Genomic DNA, 17,430 nt, shown 5'->3' with positions numbered 1-17,430 from the left:
TTCCAAGTATAACATCAGAAGGGCATGCCTGGCCGTGAGTCTGCTCTGAAAACTCATCGAGGCTTTGCACTCACGGAGTAAAGCGCACACAGCTCTGTCCCAGTAAATAAAAGCTAGCATCCTCAACACAACGTTTCCATCGAATGCCTTGACGACGCTCCAGTCCCACTCAAACACGTGCACCTACCCTTCCAAGCCTTCTTCATCAAGGAGCCAGGCCCTCCCCACAATCCCCATTCTACGTGCTTACGATTGTGGGAGATGGAAGACATGGCGGTAACCCAACTCGGTAAGCCCTGGGCATCCTCCGTGGGATTTCAGCAACAAAGGGCATGATGCCCATGCCTGCTCCGGACAGGCGCACCTCCTAAGCGAACAGAGTCGGGACCATCTGATGCGAAAACGTGCTGGTCTGAAAACCAAGCGGACCTGCATCTGAATCCTGATCCGTGCTGGCCACTGGGGTGTGCGGTGACTTGTAGCTCTCCAAACCTGATATTACATCTGTAGAGAGGAACGTGAGGACGGCAAAGCAGATGAATTAGAACTAGGGGAACGACCCAGAACGTGGGGAGCAGCTCCTGAGAATTCTTCATCAGGGAAACTCCAGGAGATGAGATGCATCTCAGTGAATTGTTGGTGTTAACCTTCTTCGTGGAGTTCACTGTCGTCTCTGCAGAGGACAGCAAAGTCTATTTCCACCTCTGCTCCTGAAAGGATTCTGGCCTCACCTCCAACAGGAGAAGGAGGAGGAAGCACTGTTTTAGACTTACTGGTGGGTTACTGGGGAGGAAGACATGAAGGGTGATGAGAGCGCTAGAAAAGCTATCAAAACACTATGATTCGTGACTTCTAGCACCTTCCAGAATGTTTCCTCAACATTCATTGGAAGGACTGACGCTGAAGCTGAAGCTCCAACACTGACCACCTGATGCAAAGAGCTGTCTCATTGGAAAAGATCCTGATGCTGGGAAACACTGAGGGCAAAAGGAGAAGGGGACAGCAGAGGATGAGATGGCTGGATGGCATCGCTGATTCAATGGACATGAATTTGAGCAAACTCCAGGCAACAGGAAAGACAGGGGAGCCTGGCGTGCTGCAGTCAAAGAGTCAGACACAACTCAGTGGCTGAACGACAATGTCAAAGCATTTCCCAGAAGCAGCAGGAAGCCAAGCTTGCAACTCCGAGCTGGACAGTCACGTGCCAGCCTGGAAGCAGATTGCTTCTGGCTCTGCCGCTGGCCAGCAAAGTGACTTCGGACAAGTAACTTAAGTCCTGGAAGCCTCCATTTCCTCATCTATTAAATGGGGCAACGCTACATGTGATAGCTAGCAGCTTCCTGGGACATGGATTGCCTTCCCCACACCCTCGGCCATGCACTTCTCCACGCTCCCTGAAAAGGCCCAGCCATATCCCAGCTGAGAGGAAACCATCTATCACCGAGACAATGAGCTTTTCTACCGACAGTGAATGAGGACAGCTAAGAGCAGCTGTCAGGGTGGGAGGGTTTCCTTTAAGAGCTCTACAACTGGTGAGCATGAGTCACAGCTCCTCAAACAATGGCTACCTGTATAAGGAAAACAGGGTCCCCTACCTTTAGCTCAGGCTTCCCTGGTGCTTCAGCAGTAAAGAATCCGCCGGCCAATGCAGGAGACACAAGAGACATGGGTTAGATCCTTGGGTTGGCAAGATCCCCAGAGAAGGAGATGGCAGTCCACTCCAGTATTCTCACCTGGGATAATCCCACAGACAGAAAAGCCTGGTGGGTTACAGTCCAGGGGATTGCAAAGAGTCAGACATGACTGAGTACGTGGGCACACACACACACACACACACACACACACACACCTTGAGCCCAACAGCCTGAAAAGCACAGCTGTGTCTCTTACAAGCAGCCCCCAGAAGTTGGGATACAAGTCAGACCAGGGATGTGCAAACACAGTGGAACCGTCTAAGTTGACTCACTTGGGCAGCTGCCCTAGGGTGAGCCCCTCATTTGGTTAAAACAGGAAGCTCCATCTCCTGCCTGAGTTGCCATACACAAGAGCCCGGCAAGAAGTCTGCAGCTCCCATTGCAGGGCTTCTCATATCAAGCAAGGGACCGCTCTGCCACCACTGCTCAGGAGATGCTCAGAGTTAAGAAAGGAGCTTGTCTTCGCTCTGAAGAAATCTCAGGGAGAGATGCCATTCCATGCACCGGGCTGCTGTTCCAGGAACAAGCGGTGGACACTATGAGGCTGGACTTCCTGGCTCCCTGATGGAGATGATCTCCCATGAAAAAATAGACTCTCAGGTTCAGCAATTCAGAGGTGAGAACTGCGGAGGTTCATTCCTATATCAGTCTCCATGAATGGTCAGGCATGGACTCTCCCAGCTCCTATGTAGCCCAAGGTGAAGAGGACCAATTCCTTGCCCCAGCCACAAACCGCTCTGCTGCATCATCCAGGAGCCCAGCCGTCCACAGTAAACATCCGAGGCCATGTCTCTGCATCCTCCCACCTTGCAGAGTCCCCGCGGCTCTGGGGAAGGAAGGGCCTCCACCCACAGACGCAGGTGCGGGGCGGTGAGCACAGGACGCAATCGGTGCGCTCCCCCTCCCGGCCACGGGACGGGTCCAGGGCTGAGCGCACTTCCGGGGCTGTCCCTCGGGCATCTTCCTTCTTCCTCTGGGTCCGCAGAGGCAGGGGGCCTGCCCAGGCTTCTGCTCTTCCCGCTTCCACGACAGATGAAAAGAACTAGAGAAAAACACAAAGCCAAGGAGATCCCCAAAATCACAACACCCAGACTTCTCAGTTAGGTGGACACCCTCGAGCTCCATGGTCTCAGCCAATTAGAGCTGGTTTCTCTACAGCTGGCAACCAAAATCGAGCCACCTAAAAATACCCTTCTTTGATGGATGAGGAAATTAAAAGATACCTGCTCCTTTCTAGTAGTCATGTAGAGACCTGAGAGTTGGACCATAAAGAAGGCTGAACTCTGAAGAATTGGCTTTCGAACTGTGGTGCTGGAGAAGACTCTTGAGAGTCCCTTGGACTGCAAGGAGATCAAAACAGTCAATCCTAAAGGAAATCAACCCTGAATATTCACTGGAAGGACTGATGCTGAAGCTGAAGCTCTAATACTTTGTCCACCTAATGTGAAGAGCTGATTCATTGCAAACGACCCTGATGCTGGGAAAGATTGAAAGACTGACGGCAAGAGGAGAGGGGGTGACAGAGGATGAAATGGTTGGATCGCATCATCGACTCAGTAGACATGATGCGAGCAAACTCTGGAGACAGTGAAGGACAGGGAGCCTGGTGTGCTGCAGTCCACGGGGTCACAAAGAGTTGGACAGTGCTTAGTCCAGTTGGACAGGGCTTAGTCGGACAGGGCTTACTGAACAACAACCACAGGTGAGGAACGGAATGCAGAGAGTCTCAGCAACGTGTACAAGGTCACACGGGCACTGGTGAGGGGGCGGGACGGGAACCCAGCACTGGGCACGTGCCATGAGCTGTCTCGGAACCAGGGCTTCATCCTGTAAAGCTCCGGGGATGTAAGGACGCTCCTTCAACTCTCTAAGGCCCAGATGTCAGAGATGGGAGTGCCCATATCCAGGGCTGTCAGGACCGAGGGAGACGGGCTGTAGACCACCTGCTCCTGTCTGCCTGAGGCTGGCTTCTCTCTCTTCGCAACATAACACCACAGCCCTAGCAGCCGGCGCTGGCCAGTGGCTCGAACTTTTTGCATCCTTACACGGGGCTGTGGAGGGAAGAGGGAACAGGCAACATCCAACACCAGTTTGGCCAGTGAGCCCAGCCACACCAGCAGCGTCCCCAAGTCAGCATCCTACAGACAGATGCCCAGGGCGACTGGGCAGAGACAGACATCTGGAAAAGAGGAAAGGATCCAGGTTCGTACACAGGGCAGGGGGTCGGGGCAGGGGCCAGGATGAAAGAGAGCGGCGGGAAGCGATGAGTACAGCGGTTCCAGGAAAGGCGGAAAAGCCCAGTGGCCAGGGCGGAACGCGAAGCCGGGGCCGGCTCAGCTCCCTGGTTAACCGCACTCCTGGGGCCCACTTAGGAAATTCAATTAAAATGCCCAAACCTCTACGTTTCCCAACTGGCTTGCCAGTGGCCACGGGCTCCCTTCAACTCAGAGAAACTCCCTCTGCCTGACCGTGGGCAGATACCTAACGAGAAGCCAGAGGAGGCAAGATCACAGGCAAGGGTCATGGGCGGGGGTCACCCAAAGGGGCTTCCCTGGGGTCTCAGATGGGAAACAATCCACCTGCACTGCAGGAGACCTGGGCTGGATCCCTGGGTTGGTAAGTTCCCCTGGAGGAGGGCATGGCAATCCACTCCAGTATTCTGGCCTGGAGAATCCCATGGACAGAGGAGTCTGGTGGGCTGCAGTCCATGGGGTCGCAAAGAGTCGGACACGACTGAGCGACTGAGCTCACACACAGGAAGGCACCTCCCCTCAAAGAAAAGAAAGCCTCCTCCCGGGCTGGGGACAACCCTGCTCTGTCACCCCAGCCACAATAATAACAGCTTTGTTTCTTGCTGTTTAATTTAAAGGAAAAAAAATATTTTTAAATTGCAATGCAAAAAAGAAAAATGAAAAAGAACCACGTTCATGATGGCTCCAGAGACATAAGGTCGCTTTCCACCCAGCACACAGGGGAAAGTGCAGAGGTCAGGAGAGACAAAGGAGCCCAAACCCGGGGGTCACACCCGCGGGGACGCCAGGGGTCAATAAAGCCTCTCAGCACCGGTGCCCCCCCCCCAACCCTACCTTGAGGCCGGACACACGTGGTTTGGGACGTCTGATGACAAACAGGATCAGACAGAGCTTTCAGGGCCCGCTCACAGCTCCGGGGAGAAAACTCCAGACCAGAGGGGGTCATCTGGGCCCAGGTGCTGACCCCAGCCCCACTGGAGTCGCCAGCGGTCAGAGACCTGGCGTCTGACCGCTGGTCGCAAAAGGGCACTTCTAGGCCACATGACCATACAGAAAAGGGGTCCACGAAAGTCATTGCTATTTTCAAAAAAGCCTACGTACGGCAAACTTCATATATAAAATCTGATCCTGCGAGACACGTGGACAGAGAGGATTCACCCCAAAGTCCCCTCAAATCATGAATCCTCTCTCCATCCCCCGCCACCAGCGCTTCCAGAATATTCCCTTGTCACGGGAGTTAGGGGCTGGTCCTCCCAGGTGGGCATCCACCTCATTTGTGCTTTAATACCTTCTTCTGGAAAAGGGGGGTGACACGCCACCACGCTGAAGACGGTACCCAACAGGGCAGTGGCACAAAAGCAGTTGAAAAACTCCAGTGCAAGTAACAGCCCATGTCTCAGGCAACGGCAGCGGGTCCGAGAGCCATTAAAATCAGACCCTAAAAGCCCCCAAGGGCTCAGCAAGTAAAGAACCCTCCTCCAATGCAGGAGACGCAAGAGACGCGGGTTCCATCCCTGGGTCAGGGAGATCCCCTGGAAGAGGAAATGGCCACCCACTCCAGTATTCCCAAAAGACCCCATGGACAGAGGAGCCTGGCAGGCTACAGTCCAAAGGGTGGCAAAGAATTGGACACAACTGAGCCCATCGATATATGAACACATATAGTGGGTCTGAAAGCCACTAGAATTAGAGCCTATAAGAAGCACTTTCCAAGCACCTGGGGGCCTCCCGGACCTGAGGAGACCCAGACTGCAGTCCCTTAGTCACTCGCCCGGACGCGGAGCGTCTGCTTTTACCGACTCCAGAAGGCACCTGGTTTCGGGCCTTCTGTGCAGAAACCTGTACGAACACACCAAATACGGGAGGAGGTGATGATTCACGTCACAGAAAGGGTTCTTTGACAGGAACTTGCCACTTCAGCATTCCTGGAGCTTACAAACTTCCTCCAGGCCCTTCGCACAGCATGTGATCACCCGAGATGCGTTGTGTATAGACGTTTTTCCAGGCTCAAACCGAGTCCGTAGAGTACGGGGGGTTTGCAACAGACCGTCTTTCGCCAATGGCACAGTTCAAAGAACAAGAAATTCACCCAGGACCACCCCCTCCCGTCAAAGGAGGCGAGTGCAGCTCTCCTGTGACGGCGTGGGGACCCAACCAGTTCCGTGTCGAGGGCCGACACTGCCTAGGACGATGCTGCTCAGAAAGAGGAGTAGCAGGGCCTGCCTAGGCTCACAAATACCCCGAGGGGGCTGCCTTCTCAAGGGCATCTTCCCGGCTCCTGGGGAAACTCACGAACCGCAGAGGAGAGGCTGAAGGTCTTACTCCTGAAGCCCAGAACTGCAGTTCTTTACCCTTCACGCAAACGCAGCCCCTTCTGCCTTAACCACGAACGAAGGGCACCCGATTTCAAGACTTCCAGGTCACAACCCGTCCCAGCAAAACCAATTAAGTACATGTGGGCACCACACCAGGTGGAGGTAAGCCAGGGAGACTTCTTGGAAGAGGAGGAAGAGAAGCTTTGCAGCTGGGTACCCTTGAGAGGGAAAAGGCTCAGTTCTGGCTGTAGGTGGCCAAGAAGTCAACCAACTCCATGTTTCTTCAAGTGTCCATCTAGGGCCAGGGAGCTTGTTAAAAACGCACATCTCTGGAGCACCGTCCCCGCCCCCCACACACCGAAACAACCTCTAAAGGTGGGGGAGGGTGGGATGGTTGCTAAGAATAATCTTTTTTTTTTTTTAACCAAATTCGCCAAGCAATTCATTTTTTATGCAAACCACAGGGTGCAGGCCAAGGGGACAATCCCTTGGAGCAGCTGATCTGGGAAGAGCTGGCAGGGAGGGCCCTCGAGGAGTCACGGAGCAGGGGAAGAAGGCGGGTGTAGACAGAGGGCTATTCCAGGACTGTTCGGCTCCAGCATCCCGAAGCCCTCTCCCACTGAGACTTCCTGTTATGATCTTCACTGGAGCTGGCTGGTGAGAGAAAATGTCTGCGCCAGGGCACTGGGGTGGGGTGGGGGAGAGGGGATGACCGTCTTTCCGTTTACAAACTATAATAGGAAGGCTGGGAGCATAAGAAAAATCAAGTCTAGGTGACCCTGACAGTAACCGAGAAACTCCATCTGGACGACAGAAACGTGTCTAGTTGAGAGTTAAGTAACCTCAGAACTTCCTCATCCCAAGCAAACATCACCTCCACTCTACGTGCAGGCAACCAGCCGGGCTGGAGAGGACAGCCCGGGTTTGCGTGTGTATTGTTGGAGGAAGCTCTGGGCTGCGGCAGTCTCTGATGCAGGGAGAAGGAACTCTTTCATGGGGCTCCTCAACTCCACACAAGGGCTCTCTTATGCAAAGACGCTGGGCCAGCTTCCATTCACAGCAGTCGCTTCCAAACACCCCTCCAGGCTGGCTCTGCTCACCCCGAAAGAAGAGGGGGACCCCTCCGCAGCCCAAGACAGCTGGACGAAACCCTCAGTCCACCCCGAGGAACGAGCAGAAGTCCGTGTTCCTTTAACCTGCTCGGATCACCGGGAGACTCTGCCTCACTGGGTTGGTTTGCACACTTAGCAGCAGACACACCTGCTGCTCAGGCAGCGTGAGTCACCCCCAGGCAGTGCACGCCGGACTGCCCGACGGTGGGGGGTTCTGGGCTTGGCGGCGGGCTCTCACGCAACCCAGATGACATCCTCCACCTCCTCCCCACCCCGCAAGACAGGTCAGGACAGATCAGGCTGTAACCCAATTTCTACTGAAACCTCTCTCTCCCAGGGAAGGTCCACAGAGGAAAGAGAGGGTATACGGGGACGCACCAACCACTCGTGATCAAGAGTCCTCTTCCCTCCACACCCTGAAGGGGCTCATCTGCCCTGCCAGCCATAAATAGGGAGGAGAGGGTGAGTTGTCCTGCGGGAGAAGATGGAACAGACTTCTCAATTTTAAACCTCCAGAATAAAGACGGTCTGACGAGATGCATAGCTTTAGCCCGTGAAGCACAGCACTTATGGTCAATGACCCTGTATTGGATACTTGAGGGCCTCCCTGCTCAGTGGTAAAGAATCCACCTGCAATGCAGGAGCCACAGGAGCCGCAGGTTCAACCCCTGGGCCAGGAAGATCCCCTGGAGATGGAAATGGCAACCCACTCCAGTATTCCTGCCTGAAAAATCCCAAGGACTGAGGAGCCTGCTGGGCTACAGTCCATGGGGTCGCAAAGAGGCAGACACAATTGAGTGACTGAGTTTGTGGGCATTGGACATTTGAAAATTTGCTAAGAGGGTAGCTCTTCTGTTAACTGCTTTTGCTGTCAAGAAATGATAAAATAGTAAATAAGAGGGGGGAAGAAACTTTTGGAGGTGATGAGTATGTTTATGGCATGGATTGTGGTGTCAGTTTCACAGTGTATTTATATGACCAAACTCACCGAGTTTCAGACATGAAACACGTATGGCTTTTTGTATGTCAATCATGCCTCAAGTAAGTCGTTTTTAAAGAAGACAGCCTGCTGAATCACTCTCAACGTTCACGTTTTTACATGACAGCACTTTCTGCCACTCAGGATCCTGAAATGGATCATGGGCCAGAAAAAAAGACATTAGTGGGACAATTGGGAAAATGTGAATGAGGCCTAAAGATGGGTTCAAAGTATCCTATTACTATTAATCCCCACGCTGATCATCTCACTGTGGATCTATAAGATGTTAACACACAAGGAAGCTGGGTGAAGGGTATAAGGGAACTCCATGTATTAGTTTTGCAACTTTCCCAAAAATCTAGACTTCTATCAAAATCGAAAGTTGATAATAGACCTTCCCTGGCGGCTCAATGATGAATCCGCCTGCCAATGCAGGGGACACGGGTTCGATCCCTGATCCCAAGAGGATCCCACACGCGTCGGCAAAACTAAGTCCACGCGCCACAACTACTGAGCCTATGCCTAGAGCCCAGGAGCCACAACCACTGAGCCCACACGCCCAGAGCCTGTGCTCCGCAGTGAGAACCCCAGGCACCGTACCTAGAGGGTAGCCCCCACTCACAGCAACTAGAGAAAAGCCTGCCCAGCAACGAAGACCCAGCACAGCCACAGATAAATATAAATAAGCAGGTTTTCTAAACAGTAATAATTTGTAAAAGGACAGCATTTTGAATCCAGCTTCCTCGTAAATCTCAATCTCCGGCATTGCTAAAATAATTTCAATCCCAACCCTGAAGGCAAATTTTAAATTACTCTCACAGCCAGTGCGGATCAATTCTTTGCTTCAGGAAAAACAAAAGGCAACGAAACACGGCATTCACCCAGTGAGCACTGTCTGGGCTCCTACTGTATCCTGGCTCCCAGTTGCGGTATTATCCGCAGGCTAAGCGCTGTAGTCTTCCTCCAAGCCCACCTGGTAAAAGTCCACCAAGAAGGGCACTCCTTTTATTTTAGGCATGACTGATTTAGAGCAAAGAGTGACTTCTGGGAATTTTCCAAAGGAAATAATTCAAAATGTGGACAAATCCTTATGTACAAAAGACATTCACCAATGCATGACTTCAAAGGGTAAAAATTTGGAAATACCTCGGTGTCCAACAATGGGAGAATTGTCACGCAAACTATGATTCAGTGTCTGCAGCGAATACAGTCATTATGTGGGGAAATGTTCAAAAAAAAAGCAAGGCGGGGGATAGAGCGGGAACCAACGTTGTATACATTGCAGGGGTTTCAGCAGTGAGAAAACATGTCAAATTGCCAGCATTACTGTGGGAACTGGGTGTTTCCTGAATTTTGCAATTTTTTTTTTTTTTTTTTGTAGTTTTCTATAAAAGATACAGAAAGGACAGCGGATTACTTTTAAAAATCAGATGGGGATGCAAAGGTGGGCTTCCAGGCCATCAGTGGGACAATTTCAACAGCTCCTCTCCCTGAGAGGGTGGGCAGGACCATAGGGTACACCCTGCACCACGCAGGCAGTACCAGGGACCTGGGTGTGGCCAGAACACTGGCTCCCGGGAGAGGAGCAGAACCAACACATCATCTTTTTTCTTGCAGCGGCGCCTGGTTCTACCACCTTCCCAAGCACGTGCTCACAGGAGGCCCTGGCGCCCAGGGGAGACCTGGACAGCTTCCAAACGTGTTCTATGCAGAGGGGACCACTGGACAGGAAGTGGACCATCACAAACACACTGCAGACAGGGCTGGAGGAGGGAGGGGAAGGAATCGCCCACCTGGGAAAGCATCCCCAGGAAACAGTCTTCAGGAGGCAAGTCACCAGAGTTGAGGGCAAGTGCCAAAGGACAAGGGAAAGGAGGCCCTGTGTTAATCCGTACATCAAGGTGGCCTGGCTCAGTCATTCACTCAACAAACAAGTACTCAGAGCCTACTTGGTGACAAGGCAGGGTGCTGCTCCGAGGCGCCCGCTCAAAAGGAGGAGGAGAGAGGGGAGCTGTGGATGCAGAAGCAGTTTGCTTTCAGTTCAGGACTCAAGACGAAGCCCCCCTCCTGAGGCTGGCGCGGAGAGGGGGCGGGGGGGGGGGGTGGGGACCTCTTCCACTAACAGTCTGCACTGATGGGGGAGGCGGTGGTTAGTAGCATTGGAGGGAATTCCTGACACCTCTCACCCATTCAGTGAACCCCCTGATGGGTGGCGCGGTCCTTGCAGTAAAGCCGCTCTTCGGCGACCAGGACGGGGACCGGAGACATTCCCCACCCCCCACGGGGAGAGGGGAGCCAAGCGCTGCCCCTAGATCGCACTCTGGGTCGCAGGCAAGCAGACGTCGCGAGCTCACCGAGGTAACGGGCCCCGCAGCGCGACGTGCTTAGAAGATAGTAAGCGCCAGGGAGTCGGGCGGGGACCCGGAGGACGCGGACTTCACCCCAGGCCGGGGCCCTGTCCCGCGGGGCGGCCGGTGGCTAGGCGGCATTGGAAGGGCGATAGCCAGGGCGCCCAAGATAGGCGATGACCACCGGGAATCCGCTCCGCCTGGAGGCAAACGATGGCTAAAACGGCCTCTGAGAAGATGTCAATTACAAGAACAAAAATCTCAACCCAGAACCGCAAGACCTTCATAAAGCGACGCAGGGGGTCATATCCTATCCCCTCCTCCCCGAATCGCGGGGAGACTTACCTCCAGGGAAACGACCCGACTATTGGGTAGCACGCACCAATCCACGGATGGAGACGAGGTCGTGGTTCATCAAGCCCGGCAGAGATGCACCAAGTAATCCACGGTAGAGTGCCCGGAGGACCAGTCCCCATTTCCATCCAAGGCCAAAGCGCCGGCCGTCCTGGCCTCGGCGCCGGGGACCCGCGGAGATCGCGCGCAGGTTCGCCGGCCCGGGCTCCCCCAGCTGCGCCCCGCCGATCGCAGCCTGCCTCCCTGCGCTCGGAGAGCACCCAGCTTGGACGCAGCAGCTAGTCTTTCTTCCCTGCTTATCACCAGCGCGACCCCAGGAATCCCCGCCGGGAACCCCTCCGCCAAGCCCGGAAAAGCACCAGGGTCAGAGGCAGTCTGGGCCTCGGGTTTACAGGTGCGCGGGGCCGGGCGGCGTGGGGCGGGCGCCAGGCCGGCAAGAGAGACGCAGGTGAGAAGCGCCGAGGCAGCGCCGCTGCAGGGTACAGATTCTCAGAGTCGCAGTTCCGCGCCCGCGCCACCGCGCGCTCTACCAGTGGCCGGACCATCCGGCCCTTATATAGCGGCGGGGGCCGGGGCAGGGCGGGCGGAGCGCGCGAAGGGGGCGGGGCGGGGCCGAACTGCTTCTCGGGAGATGGAGTTCTGTCTAAAAGCCCCAGATGCTGGGAAAGATTGCAGGCGGGAGGAGAAGGGGACGACAGAGGATAAAATGGTTGGATGGCATCACCGACTCAATGGACATGAGTTTGAACGAGCTCCGGGAGTTGGTGATGGACAGGGAGGCCTGGCATGCTGCAGTCCATGGGGTCGCAAAGAGTCAGACAAGACTGAGCGACTGAACTGAACTGAACTTCCAGCCAAAAAACGCAGAGTACCTTAGGAATGATGGGAGTCCTCCCCTGGGCCTTAACTTCCAAGACCAGGCTGAGATTCCAGCCTCATTGTCAGCTCCCTCTGGTCTAGGCCGGCCTATGTGCATAAAGTGGGACCCGTGTGCAAGCTTAGTCCCCCAGTCATGTGTGACTCCCTCTCACGCTATGGGCTGTAGCATGCCAGGCTCCTCTGTCCATGAGATTCTCCAGGGAAGAATACTGGAGCGGGTTGCCATTTCCTCCTCCAGGGGATCTTGTTGACTCAGGGATTGAATCCGAGTCTTCTACATTGGAAGGCGGATTCTTTCCCACTGAGCCTCCTAGTAAGCCCATAAGGTGGGACATGCCAAGCTAAATTCTGCCCAGGGTGAACCCGTCCAGCCCCACCCTCCACCCCCCAGTAACCCTGGAGTCAGACAAACCTAGCTCGTTGCCACCCTGCTTGCCGTCAGCAAGGTGCTGTGTGACTGTCAGGCTGCAGTTAGTATGTTTGCCTCAGCTTTCTCATCTGCCACAGACAGAGGATATTAACATCTGCTTTCTGGGTTCGATCCCTGGGTTGGGAAGAGTCCCTGGAGAAAAAAATGACTACCCACTCCAGTATTCTGGCCTGGAGAATTCCAAGGACAGAGGAGCCTGGCAGGCTACAGTCCACGGGCTTGCAAAGAGTCGGAGACGACTGAGCGACTTTCCCTTTCATAGGGCTGCAGAGGGAGGTGACCCTACGGGGTAGACTTATCTCCCCATCCGTAACCTTAAGTGATAAACCATTTGCCACCCTGAGGCCCTCCTAGAGTAAACTTTTGGAGCTGCCACTGCCCGTTATTCAGGCTTTGATTTCTGCAGTAGCCTCTCCTTCATTCAACACTTGCATATACTGGGGGGAGGAAAGCAAGAGTCAGGCAGAGGAGGCCAGAGCTATCCCGATAACTGCAGGGACATTAAAGAGACTGCATGGACCGTGGGCAGGGCTTCCTAGGTGGCACAGTGGTAAAGAATCCTCGTGCCAGTGCAGGAGATGCAGGAGACTCGGGCTGGATCCCTAGGTCGGGAAGATCCCCTAGAGCAGGAAATGGCAACCCACCCCAGTATTCCTGCCTGGAAAATCCCATGGATAGAGGAGCCAAGGGGTCCAGAGGGCTGTGTCTGGGCTGATTCTGGAATGAATGGTTAGGAAATAGCTAAACAAAAAGACACTTCTTGGTGGTCTAGTGGTTAAGACTCTGTTCTTCCAATGCAGGGGCCAGGGGTTCGATCCCTGGTTTGGGAAATGAAATCCCACATGCCCTGGGGGCACAGCCAAAAGAATTTTTTTTTTAAGAAAAAAGGAAATAAAAAATAGAGGCTGATATAGAAGTGACTAAGGCAAAGGCTAAGATGTGGGAAATAGGCACATGCAGGGGAGATGGCCAGGAAGGGAAGCAGCGTAGCTACACTCTTCTGCGTGAGGACATCAGCGCAGGTGCGAGACAGCATCTCCAGGTAAGATGCAGCTGCCGGCTCAGCTCCTGTGAGGGCAAGAAGCTGCTTGACCCAGAGCCCACATCTTTCCCTGAGAATGCAGTGCCCTCAGAAAGCCCCAGACACCCAGGTGCGACAGCCCAAGGCTTGGGACCCATCTAAGAACATGCCTTTCTCTTTTTCAAAGAACTCACAAAATCAAATTCGGCATTGCTCAAAGGGATCCCAGCGTGCGAGCGGTGGGGAAATCAGAGCTTGGGACTGGCCCTGGGCTACTCCGAGGATTAGCAGGAAGCCCTACCCTGATTTCGCAAGAAGTTTTGTGATGCAAACCATTTCAAAGCTCTGGTCCAGATCTTCACCTGAGATGCCCTCCCTTCGGTCCTATCTTCTACTCCAGGGAGCAAGTTAGATGAGTGGGAGATTGATTAAACTGTGCTGGGAAAATGTCTCGGCCTCACCCACTCCTCCTACACACCCCCCAGGAAGCAGGAGGCGCACACTGTGTCTGACTCTTTGTGACCCCACAGACTATAGCCCACCAGGCTCCTCTGTCCATGGGATTCTCCAGGCAAGAATACGGAAGTGGGTTGCCATCTCCTTCTCCAGGGGATCTTCCCAACCCAGGGATAGAACCCATGTCTCCTGCACTGGCAGGTGGATTCTTTGCCACTGAGCCATGAGGGGTACAGACATGTACCACACTGGGATGAGTTTTTTCTCTTTCGCTTTGTGCACCGGGAAGCATGCAGCCTTGACTGCCAGTAGCAGTCATTTGCACCCAAGCCAGTGACCAGCCTCAGGATGAAGGCATCCCTGGTGCCGGCAGAGCTGAAATGAAAGAACAGAGGTCCCCAGTGACATCACTGATCCTCCACTGAACCCACTGGTCCCAGAGTCTGTCTTACCACTAGACATCTTGCTAGGAGAAGAAGTCCGTGTCTTCACCGTTTAAACTCCTGAGTTGTGTCAGGGAGGGTTTGCGTCACTCACCCAGAAGGTGCCTCTGACTAAACAGTCATGTTCACTGCTCCAGGCTGAAGTCTGAATGCCTAGTACCGATTCTGCTGTGTGATCTTGGAGAAGTGACTCAACCTTCCTGGACCTGTTCAGTCCATCTCAAACATGGGGAAAATTTTTCCTGTCCCTCCTTATTTTGCAAGGTGACTTTGAAAACCAGTGCAGGGACTTCCCTGGTAGGCCAGTGGTTAAGACTTCGCCTTCCACTGCAGGGGCTGCGGGTTCAATCCTTGGTCAGGGAGCTTGTCAGACCATGGATGGTCAATTTCAAGATGACTGTCTGAGCTGATTGTGCTGTTTCTGCCTGTAGCCACCCTCCCCATCGCTCCCTACCACCATAAAAGCTCCTGTCCTCTGATCATCAGTGGGGAGGACTGGCCTTTGGACAGGCTTCCACCTGCTCTCCCCAGAAGCCAGCATCCACAATAAAGCAAACTTTCCTTTCTACCCACCTGGCCTCATTAATGGCTTTGAGTGGTGAGCAGTTGAACCTCACTTTCCGTTACAGACTCTCCAACTCAGAGCATCCGAACCACACTCCTATCCTGCTCCTCAGCTGTGGTCCTTCCCTAGACCCTCTGACTTGGTCCATCTCCCCAGTTCCATCCTCCTGGCCATTGCGGGGCCACTTCCCTCCGCTCTCTCCATCGGCTGCTAAGCCCTACAGTATCCTAGGCTTCAGCGTCCCACCTGTCCGGCCTTTTCTCATTTTCCTCTCTTGGACCACTGGCCTCTTCCTCTAACTGGTTTCAACACGGCTAACATCTTCACCTTCAAATGCGTCTGACACCGCATAGCCTGATTCATCTAAAACATACCTCAGCTCTTGATTCATCTGCCCACAACTTAAACAACCCAGCCCCTCCCTGATCCCCTCATGCGCCCTGTGCTAGCCCATCTCGATTTCTCTGTTAAAACTCTTCCTTTGCCTGGAGGACGGACCACCCTCCACTCTTACGTCCTGAAGTCCAGCCTTTCCTCATGTTCCCCAAAGATTCTGACCTTTCCCTTCACCCTCCGAGATATTTTGCTTGTACCTCTCTTAGGAGGGGCTTGCCTGGTGGCTCAGTGGTAAAGAATCCGCCTGCCAATGCGGGAGACTTGGGTTCAATCCCTGGGTTGGGAAGATCCCCTGGAGAAGGGCATGGTTACCCACTCCAGTATGCTTGCCTGAAGAATCCCATGGACAGAGGAGCCTGGTGGGCTACAGCCCGTGAGGTCACAAAGGAGTCAGGCACGACTTAGCGGCTAAAGAACCACCACCTCTCTTGGGGCGTCTGTCCCAATCTGCCTCATATAATAATAAACCCAGGAAAGGGGCTCTTTCCTCTTCCCTTCTACATTGTACACTCGAGGCAGAAGATCACACCGTGTTCAAGTCTGTGGTTGCCCCTCGGGACTAGCTGAGCAGCCGGTTTGATGTAGGTGTTTAATACCCGTGTACAGAATGAACGGATGTGCCTATTGCTTGGGAGATTTTCCACAGGGCAAGTGGGCAATCCATTTCCGGGCCTGCCTCTCTTTCTACTTAATGAGGCAAATCAGCTGTAGCCCCAACGAGCCCCATGCTGCTGGTGGAGCCGATGACTAGGCCCGTAACAGACTTGGGGCTGCTTTATGAAAGCACTCTCCACACAGCTTTATAGCGCAGCCAGGCACACAAGATCGGGAAGAGATAGCTGGAGAGTTATTGGATCATGAAGCGAAGTCGAGACAAGAGGTGCTGTGTTCATCTGCACAGTCAGGGAGACCCAGAGCACAACTGAACCACCCCCGTGCGAAACAGCCGTCCTTGGGCCCCGTGTCATCCACAGCCCACCCAAAAGCATCCCACGAGGTTTGGGGGAGCCTGTGCCCAGGTGCATGGGGTCAGGGAGAAGAGCCCGAGGATCTGAAGTGGGTATAGGTGGGGGGTGGCGGGAGGCAGCCAAGAGGAGAGGAACTGTCAAAAGTGCCATGAATTCAGTGCCCGTCTCTTTCTGCCGCTCTCCCTGGCTCCCGCCCGCCCGCCCATCACCCTGCCTCCTGCACAAGGAGCTATTGAGAAGGGGCAGAACAAACGCGGCCTTATGCGGCTCCCGAGGAGGCTCTGGGTTTGTCCCAGACAGCTGCCTGTAGCACGCTATGGTTACTCATTACCCGGGCTCCCAGGCAGGAAAAGCAGCTAGCTTAATAGACCCGAACTAACCCTCAGCTCAAACACTCGAGCCGTAAATAAATAAATAAGTCAGGTGTACCGGCCCGGGGGAGGGCGGGAGGGGCGGGCGATGGCCGGGCAAGGGGACTCAGGGAGGAGGAGGAGGAGGAAACAAAACGCCTCGGGAAGCAGAGCGGGAGGGGCGGAGGAGGGCGCGCTCCCCTTGGAGGAAGCACAGAGGGGTGTTTGTGCTGCTGGCGCGTCCCCGCCTGCAGAGTGGACTCGGGTCTCAGCTGGCCATTCGCAGAGAAAGAGGACTTTGAGAGGCCAGGCAGGAACGCCCCGTCTCTCCAGCGCCCAGGCCCCCACCCGCCCAGGCGTGGCCTGCTTCTGGAAATGATTATCTGCCGCTCCGTTTGCTGGTGGAGGACAGATGCGGTGAGACCAGGTGTGAGCTTTACCTGCCTCCTGGCTCCCACAGCAAATGGTCTGGTCCACAGTCGTCACAGCTCCCCCTGAACAGGTAGGGAGTATGTGGACAGATAGAGAAGCCTGAGGGATTAGAGGCGGGGCGACAGCTGGCCTAACCCCCGATTTAAAAATATCCATACCAGTGGTTCCTTTCCAGAGGTGACCTCCGTCCCCTCCCACTGGGGACACCAGGCAATGTCTAGAGACAGTTCTGATTGTCACAGTGGAGGGTGGGGCTGGTACCGGCATTTAGTGGTGAGAAGCCAGGATTTGTCTAAACACACTCCAACGCCCAAGACAGCCCCCAGGACACAGAATGCTCCAGCCCCGGGGTCATGGAGCTTGGGAAATCCTGCCCTGGATCTCTGTCTCAGAACCTAATCCGCAGCCCAGGTCCCCTCTCCTTCTGCAGAGGGCA

General features: G+C 54.4%; 1 long non-coding RNA gene across 1 annotated transcript in view; it reads right to left on the bottom strand.

The window, feature by feature from the left end:
* Window positions 1–11,594, bottom strand: part of LOC109574409 (uncharacterized) — a 162,963-nt gene extending 151,369 nt beyond the window's left edge. Inside the window, exon 1 of the long non-coding RNA XR_002183085.2 lies at window positions 11,046–11,594. This is a non-coding gene — a long non-coding RNA (uncharacterized lncRNA). The remainder of the gene's footprint in view (window positions 1–11,045) is intronic.
* Window positions 11,595–17,430: the final 5,836 nt, after the last annotated feature.

This window comes from Bos indicus, chromosome 19, assembly GCF_029378745.1.
Source record: "Bos indicus isolate NIAB-ARS_2022 breed Sahiwal x Tharparkar chromosome 19, NIAB-ARS_B.indTharparkar_mat_pri_1.0, whole genome shotgun sequence".
NCBI lineage: Eukaryota > Metazoa > Chordata > Mammalia > Artiodactyla > Bovidae > Bos > Bos indicus.
This window is presented reverse-complemented; position numbering and strand designations above follow the sequence as displayed.